The sequence below is a fragment of the Haemaphysalis longicornis genome, unplaced genomic scaffold, assembly GCF_048455015.1.
Source record: "Haemaphysalis longicornis isolate Haplotype H1 unplaced genomic scaffold, Haemaphysalis longicornis Haplotype H1 scaffold_11, whole genome shotgun sequence".
NCBI classification, from domain to species: domain Eukaryota; kingdom Metazoa; phylum Arthropoda; class Arachnida; order Ixodida; family Ixodidae; genus Haemaphysalis; species Haemaphysalis longicornis.
In genome coordinates, this window is record NW_027526214.1 from 71,407,019 (window position 1) to 71,416,152 (window position 9,134).

The following is a 9,134-nucleotide window of genomic DNA, read 5'->3' on the forward strand; positions in this document are numbered from 1 at the left end:
AGAGGCCTTGAAGACCCCGTTGGCAGATACGAGTGTGTTGCATGTGTGTCCATAACCTCTAGCCTAGCGAAGGCAACTTCTGTGTTTGGGTTGTGTTTTCCAGTGGTGTGTGGTCCCAGGAGTGGTTTTATTACGTGTAATTTCTTGTCTCTCTGTCCACTCCAGTGTGTTTGCCAGGCTTTTCGCAGTTTGCTGATGTGTGGCTTCATGTCGGTGCATGGTACTGTTGTTATGTGAACTGTCGTACTAAGTGCAGCAGCAGCGGCGATTTTTTTTATTATTACGAGTGTTTGCCGCGCGTTATATGGAAGGCGTTTTAACGATAGAGGTAGAGAAGAAAGTAGGAAGGAAAGAGAAAGAGAGGGGTTTTAAAAAATGGGAGTAGAGCAAAAAGTAGGAAGGAAAGAGAAAGAGAAGAAAATAGGGAGAGAGGGGCTGCCAAGAGCACAGAAGGTAACGAAACCGACAGGTGTTCACATCTACAGGTATGCATGCAGTCCAGTGGCGTGCTGAAAGTCTATCAGCGACCTGCAGTATTTATCGTCCTGCACCCAGCGGTTGTAGTAATCCGGTTTATCCCACCGGAGACCAACCTTTCTGAGCGCATGGTCTCGAGCTGTTCTCGTTCCCGCGCACGTCCACAAAAGATGCTTGGCGTCAGCTTCAACCGCCGGAGACGGACACTTGGGACACGTTCCTGGGTCGTCTTGTGAGTGCCCCCAAGTCAAAGTGACTGAAGGTGTGAGGGCCACCCCAGCCCGAAGCCTCCTGAGAGAAACTTCCTCCACCCGGGAAAGATTAGGGGGCAGGGAGCAGACACACGGGGGGAATTAGGGCACGTGTGTCCCTTCTCAGGAGAGATTTCTGGGCTAAAAGACGGGAGCGCGGATCACAAGGAAGGGGGCTAGGGGAGGACTCAGGGGGGGGAAGAAAAGTGGGAAACAAGGTCCGCTAATATTCAGTATATTGCGACCGTGCCCCTGTACCCAATGTACACGGATCGTTAGCTCTGATGTTCTGTGGAGGCTGTGAACTTGCTTCAGATGCTTCACAGCACTGAGCGAGTCTGCATATATATGCACCTCCGTGATGTTATTGAGTGCACTTGCAGCATTGACTGCGTCATTAACAGCCTGGAGCTCCAGTAGCAGCGGGACCGGAGTGTCGGTAGCGTAACAGCGCGAGCCTTTGATTTCCGGGTGTGTGGCACTGACGAAAGCAGTCCGTCCTCCGTCCGGCAGAAGAGCTGCGTCTGTGTACTGTACGCAGTGGCCTTCAGATACTGTGGTATCGGATGTTGGCGCTGGCTGGTCACGGCGACGAATTTTCGTCGTCTTATTCGTTGTCATTGTCGTGTACCGTCATGGTGGAAGATCGTCTGAGGTTGAAGTGACGGGGGACGCATGACAAAAATGTGAATGAAGCGCTGCGACCACTGGAATGTACAAACGCTTGAGCTTCCTTCCTTCTTCGCGGTGGTTTATAAGCTCCGTTATAGTATCGAGCTGGGCGTGTTCCTGTAAGACGGGTATCGGGGTAAGACGAGGAAGTGCCGTGATGGTGCGCATAGCTTCTCGGTTTATAGTCTCAAGTTGCGCCCATTGTTGCTTGGTCAGTCTGTGAAATTGTGCCTGGTAGAGTAGGCGCGGCTGGAGAACAGCACGTACGAATCTTCTAGCCACCTCCGGGCGGGCTCCTCCACTACGCGCTGCAATCCGGCGGATCAAGTGCAAGGTTGTCGAGCACTCCTTCCGTGCCTTCCGGAGCCAGTGAAGACCAGAACCCGACTGGTGGATCAGAAGTCCGAGCACCCGCAGCTCTTCTTTCGGTGGTATAGCAGCTGAACCAATTTTAAGTTGAAAGTTAGTCATAGAGGCTAACTTCCTTCCTGATTTATTAGCCACTTGTATGTAGCACGACTTCTCAGCTGAAATTTCTAAACCGGCTGGTTCCGCAAAGGCATGAAAAGCATCTAGAGCTTGCTGGAGATGACGGCACTGTAAACCGAGGTCGCGGTTTGTGGACCACAGTGTGACATCATCCGCGTAGATAATAAATCTCACGGAAGGGATGTCTTGCAACTTCCATGCCAAGGGTGCAAATGCGATGATAAAGAGCAGCGGTGCTAGCACGGAACCCTGCGGTACCCCACGATTCAATGTAAACAGGCCGACCGCCTTCCCATCCACTCGTACAGAAAACGTATTTGAGCACAGGGAGGAGTGTACCACTTTGGATACATGATGTGGAATTCCTAAGGACTGCGTGTTTCTGAGTATTGTCTTGTGTTCCACGTTGTCATAGGCCTTGGAAATGTCGGTAGCCACCACAGTCCGCACAAGATGGCTGTGGGGTGAAACCTACAAGATATTATCAGCCAGAATAGAGAGTCCATCCTCTGTACCTAGGTGCGGTCTGAAGCCAATCTGAGCAGGATGGTATTTCCTGTTGTGCTCCAGCCACCAGGATAATCGAGTGGCCAGTATCCGCTCAAATATCGCATATTGTCGGTGTCAAAGAAATAGGTCTTAGTGCATTAATACCCGTGGGTGGTTTTCCCGGTTTGGGGATAGGCACTACCACGGAGTGTTTCCACTCGGTTGGAATGACACCTTTCGCCCACACATCATTCAACGAACGGAGTATTGCGTCCAAGGCCTCCCCCTCCAACTTCTTGAATAGCTCATACGGGATTTCATCATACCCTGGAAAAGAGTGTGCTTTTGATTCTTCAATGACCGCGATGAGCTCGGCCATCGTAAACGGTTCGGTTATACCCGATTTATCCAGTACCACAGCCGACGGAGAGGCGGCCGGAGGTTGTTGGTGGTTGGGAAAGAAAGTCACGGCCGCTCTGTCCGCAAACTCCTCTGGGCTGATGTTGAGAGCCAGGCGAATGCTAGCTGATGGATGAACCAGACTGCCACTCCTTTCCATAGCTTGGAAGGTCCGCCATAAGGCCTTGTTTCTAGTGCCAGAGCCCGAGCCAAAGCCAGAGCACCAGTCATGCCAACGGCGACGTGACAACTGTTTTTCGTAGCGTCGCGATTGTGCCGCGATACGGTTTGCCGTGACACGAGCGTTGAATTGCGTCGGGTGGCGATTAGCAAAAATCTCTGCTCGGCGACGCTCTGCCCAAAGTTTAAGGAGGTGCATATCGGGCTTCGGTTGATCCTCGTTCACGGTGGTATGTACAGTGCAGTTGGTGAGTACGGACTGCAGCGTGGAAATTAGGTTCTCGGAAGTTAGTGAAGAAGCTCGTTCGTCAGAGCGGACTTTGTCCCAGTGAAGAATTCTGACCTGGCGACGAAGTTTATGTAACTTCTTGGTGTGTAAGCCAATCAAAATTGGAGAATGGTCGCTCGCTCAAGCGTCTGGCTCCGGATTCCAGGAGGGATTACCAGGTCCAAGCCACCACGTAAGCTCCGGAGCATGAGACCGAGTTGAAGGGATGGTAGGTACGGCTGGAATGTTTAGTAAGGTAAAGTTCATGCTCGTGAAGGTGTCATGAACCTGTACTCCCCTCTTGGAGTCTTGCTCGTAGCCCGACAAGGAGTGTGGGGTGTTGAAGTCTCCCGCTACGAGTATGGGAGTACCTGGGTACATAACCCTGAGGTGGTGGAGCCAACCGAGGTTAAGACGTGCTCTGCATGGCCTCCCATAAAAGGACACTAGAAGAAGTGGTGTTTTGGCTGGGCGCGTTAAAACTGCGATCACCTCTTGCTGTTGGTTGCACCATTTCTGAAGATCGATTGGTGTTTGAGGAACACTACTGACAATGTATATTGCCGCTTTTCCAGGTGCATTGCCAGTGCGACTATCCGGGATGGAAGGACTATGGTAACCATTGAAGTGAGGGAGAGCGCACAACTTGTTTGATTCCTGTAACAGCAGCGCCCACACATGAAGTTTACCAGAGTGAATTTTGGTTTTTATTTCTCCTAATTTGTTCGAAAGGCCTTGGCAATTCCATTGCAGGATGACCGGTTGATGGCTTGAAGGACATTTAGCCATGGTATAAGCTATCTTGTATAAGTTGGGACAGATTGGATAGGGTTTCAAGTATAACTGTCCAGATGGCTGTATCACTGGGGGTTGTCTTTTGAGCATTCACTCGCATCCGTAAAGGCACGCTTTGCGAACCTTGCAGTGCATGAGTTGCAGCCCGTTCTTTACGGAGACCAGCTACGCGTGCCTTCCTTTGCCGGAGTGTCTCAAGCTGCTTAGATAGTTGGGCTATTTGAGCATCCAGGTCTTCATCTACCAAAGCTTATTCAGTGAACTCCCAGTTATCATTGGGGGTATGTTTAGGAGGTCTATGCTTTTTAGGATCGGCCTTCTTCAGAATCTGCGAATACGAAACACCGGTTGAAACAGGTTTCTCAGGATCTTCTACAGCAGAGCACTCGATTCCAGGACCTGGAAGCGATTGCTTAATGGAACCCTCACTGAACTGCTTTCCCGATGTCGAGCGCGGGCTGTGGCGCGCTGTTTGGTCGGGCACTTTTCGACGCTATTTCGTGGTCATCAGTCTTGCAAAGCCCGCAGCGATAGCGTGGCTGGCCGTCGGCATTTGTTCTCTCTGGGTCTACTGTTGCCTTCGGACAGTAGTTTTGCTGGTGACCTAGTTTAAAGCACCTGTAGCAATACATGACTCGTGATCGATAAGGCTGTGGGTGCAGCACACAGCCATTGTAGTAGAACCTTTCCGGTATAGTAGAAGAACCTTGTACGGTGACTAGGTAGGTCCTGCTTTTACCCATACGCCGGACAGCCAGAACCTAATGTGTGGGGGACCTCAACTCACATAGAATGGTCGCAGGGGAGTCATTCGGGTCAAGGTCGTACAGGACGCACCGCTGCACATTGGGCCCAGAGGCAAAGTAAGACTGCACTGTCACGGTACCATCGCTGGAGATGGGGATGCTGGTAATACCACAGACCTTGTTAACGTCATCCAGGCTGGCAAGGTGGACGGTTATTGTATTGGACACCTTATGAATCACGAACCCCTGATAACCCTGGGTGCCTAGACACCGGTCTATCACTTGTTGAACTAATTTAACGGGAATAGTGGTGACGTCAAACCTGGTGGTCGGTTTAATGTGAGCCCGGAACGAGCGGTCGGGTGGTGGGGTGGGGTAAACAGCGGTGCGAGAACTGCTGCAAGGAGCAGCGGGTGCGGTGGAAGCATCTGGGGTGGCCCTTACCTTCTTAGTGGGTGGCGTATCCTGTGCGGGGACCGTTGCGTGCTTCGCGCAGGGTGCTGGCACTTCACTTCCAGGCACAGAAGAATCGTAGTCCATCTCCTGGGTATGTTCCGTTGAGGTGGCGGGCTGTTGAACCACGGGGTCTCCCATCACTGGTTCCTGTTGTTGGGTCAACTGGGTGTCGGAACAGATTGGCTGGTTCAGTGACGCCGAAGCTTGCGTGCAGAGGGCGGCCGATGCAGGCACTTGCGTAGCGTCCATTGCTGCCGTCACTGGTGAGCCATCCGGTATGACGGCATGCCCGGCCACACTAGGCCTAACCGCCAGGCCAGGTCTCCTTCGCCGACGCCGAAGGGGTGGAGGCGAATTTTTCGCGTCGCCAGTCGGTATACGTGACGGAAGCGTTCGCCTGGTGAGCTGATTGGTCCTGTACGGACGAAATTTCTTTTTAGAGCGAGAGAAAGCTGCAGACGCCGAAGTAGCCACGTCTGTGGTGGAGCTTCTTGATCTGCAGTCTTGTTCCCTGTGATCCAAGAGAAACCAGGTCCCTAGCACACGCTCACTTACAGACTTAAAGCATATAAAGACATAATGGTGGTATATGGAAGATTGACTACATTATTTTTAAACGTTCTTTGAGCTGCAATGTGCGCAGAACACTCAAGAAATCGGGTTAAATCACGGAATATAAAATTTTAGTTTGAGGGTATGGTTCATGACAAGTAGTGTACCGTGAACCTCGGCCGTGAAGATACTAGTCTACACATTCATGGTTTAATAACATTCAAGCTGGGTTCATGTGCAGCGCAGGACACAGTGGTAGAAGTTTTCCAGGTGTCAGTATTGAATTCTGAACACTTGTATTTGTGTTTAAGAAACAAGAAGTGTTGCAGGATCGCACTTCTTGGCACTCGGTATTTGCCGATATGTATAAAAGATAGGTCACATTGAATAGGACGAAGGTGGGATGGGGCTATAGAAAGAATAACAGCCGGTTTCATGGTATATAAATTGAGACTGAGAGTTCTGATGCTTCCTCTCTTGCACTGTATGAGAAGGGAGAAGATATAGATGGGCGGTTTAAAAGAAGCTCGGATGTGAACGTATCATGAAAGACTGACTTAGAATGATGTTAAGGCATTGGCGAAGTTTTAAAGGCATAAAGGAGGTCCATGTATTTTCGCATTTTACATTGAGGCTTTCGACTGGTCCAGTCCAGAAAGCCCCACATGCTAGCCGGAGCCCGAGGTGCAGTACTGAGGCCAGCATTTTCCAGAATGTTTTAGTCGCTAACCCATAGGCAAGGCTGCCGCTGTCCAGCCGTAATCATATCGGAGCATTATGGAGACGTTGAAAGAGTTTTTATCAGCACCGTAGGATCTGTGTAACAGCACTTTAGGAATGTTCATTGTTTTTAGGCATTTGTGTTAGGCCTGTTTCAAGTGAGCGATAAATGTGAGTTACCTATCGAGTATTAGAACTACAAACTTCTGTTCCCCATTGACAGGAATTTCTACACCATTAGTACAGATATCAGGGTGCGCGTCAATCCCCCGCTTTCCGGAGAACACAAGAACTTTTTCTAGATTTTAGTTTGAAATCGTTTGCGGCTGCCCAGCCCGCAAGTTTGTTCACCCCAAGCCAGACTTGGTGCTCACAAATTGAGCGGTTGCAAGCCTTAAATGATATTTGCACGTCATCTACATATATAGAACAGGAAATGGCGGGTGTCAATTTTTTCTGGAGAGAGTTCTTCTTAACAATAAATAGTGTGCAGCTCAAGGCACCGCCTTAAGAGAAGCCATTTTCCTGCACGTATACTTTTGAAAGAGAACTGAAAATCCTCACTTGAAAGGTCCTTTCTGACATGTAGCGGGGGAGGGTGTCCGAGATGTTGCCGGAGTCAACAAACGACTTGAGGTCACTCAAGATGCCGTACAACCAGACTGTTTCATAGGCATTTTTAATATCGAAGACGGTTATACAATGCTGGTTATAGCTGAATGCATCTTTTACATACGATTCCAACACAATCAGTTCATCGTTGGTGAATCCCCACACCCTGAAGCCTGCCTGGCAGCCGTCGAGAAGACCATTGTAATCTAAGAATTATATGAGTCTCCTATTGATCATCGCCTCGAGCAGCTTACACAGGCAGCTTGTCAGTGCGATGGGACGATAACTTGCGGGAGAGGAAGCGTCCTTCCCCTCTATCAGAAAGGCCCCTACGATGGCCTTCCTGCAAGACCATGGAAGGTGCCCCGAAAGCAATATTTTATTGTAGAGGTGAAGGCGGGTTTGCAGAACTTCTGCGTGTAAATGTTGCATCATAGTATATGTAATGTGGTCTGCACCTGGAGCTGAAGACTGACAAGTAATGAGTGCGATCTTCAGCTCATGAAGTGAGAATGGGGTGTTATAAGATGGGGTCTACTATTCCAATCTCGCAAGGGCTCTTTTCACAGGATGATTTGTTAATGAAATTGTTGATGTAGTGCGCTGAACTTTACACATGTTGGAATCGTTGTGCGAGTGTGTTAGTCTGGTCTTCCTGTGTGTACCCTGTCGTTTTAACTCGCGGCAGGCAGGCTGTATGTCTGTTGTCCTTTACGTTTTCGTAATCGCGTCTATACTTTGTGTCTGTATCAATTGATGGAAGTGAGGAAGGTGCGCAAAGTCTCCCGCTTTGCCTTTCGACGCACTCACTTCCGAAGGCCATTGCTCATTTAAAAGAAATTAAATTATCTGACGTGGGGTACCAGCCAAGGAAACCCCACGCCTTGCTCTGGGCCTCTCGAGCCCGCCTACCGTCCTCATTCCACCACGGCCTTCTTCGGATGCGCTGAGCACCGGAGGTGGTTGAAATAGACTTTTCGGCGGCGTCGAGAATGTACGCCGTGACCAGTTCGGTTGCTTCCTCCCAGTAGAGGTGTTTTATAGTGGTGTGGTGTGGTTTAGATGTTTCTGTGAATGTACTCCAGTTTGTTTTTGAATCACTAACATGTTATGGGAAGATGGCCTGCAGGGGCCTTTACCTATATATGTTAGTGATGTGGGCAAGTGGTCACTACTATAAGGTTTTCTGCCCACGCCCCACTCAAGACATGGAAAGAGACCTGCCGAACCAATAGCCATGTCAAGATGTGAGTATGTATTGTGTCCTAAGGTATGATATGTAGGCGGTTTTTTGTTGAAAATGCATGCTCCAAAAGATGTAAGAAACATTTCTATCAGGCGACTTCGGGCATCTGTTCGGGAGGAGCTCCAAAGATATTTGTGGGCATTAAGGACGCTTGTGAGGAAGAATGGTTCGGGTAGATGGTGAACCAATGCCTCGAAATCAGAGCTCAGAAGTGCAAAATCAGGAGAGATGTAAATGGAGCATACTGTTATCAACCTAGTAAATATTATCGTACGGATTGCTGCAGCCTCAAGGACCGTGTTGAAAGAGAGAGGGCGGCATGCTAATAATTTTCGGGCAATGATGGAGACCCCTCCCTAGGTGTGTGTGCAGCCAACCCTGTTTTTTTCTGAATACCATGTACCTTTTTATGGAATTTTGTAAAAATCAGGTGGGTTTTCTGGAGACACGTAATACTTGGCTGATTGGGATGCATCATTCCATTCACATCGTCAAGATTTCTAAAGAGGGCTTTCATCTATCAGGTGATGTTTTCCGTCCCATTTTTTTTTATTTGATTACCTGTAGTGTGTTTGCGTGTGTGTTCATGTGTCATGTTTAAAGGCTGTTATTCTGAGATTTCAGCTGATGTCCAAGCTCAGCCTATCTGCCAGCTTGGACATAAGAGTCCGCTCCTTGCGCGTCGTTGCAGAAAAATTGGCGCAACATCCATCTTCTCGTCAGATGTCAGGCCGGTGCCCGACGTACCGCGCCCCTGGACTTGGCCCCCCTTCGGGATCCCT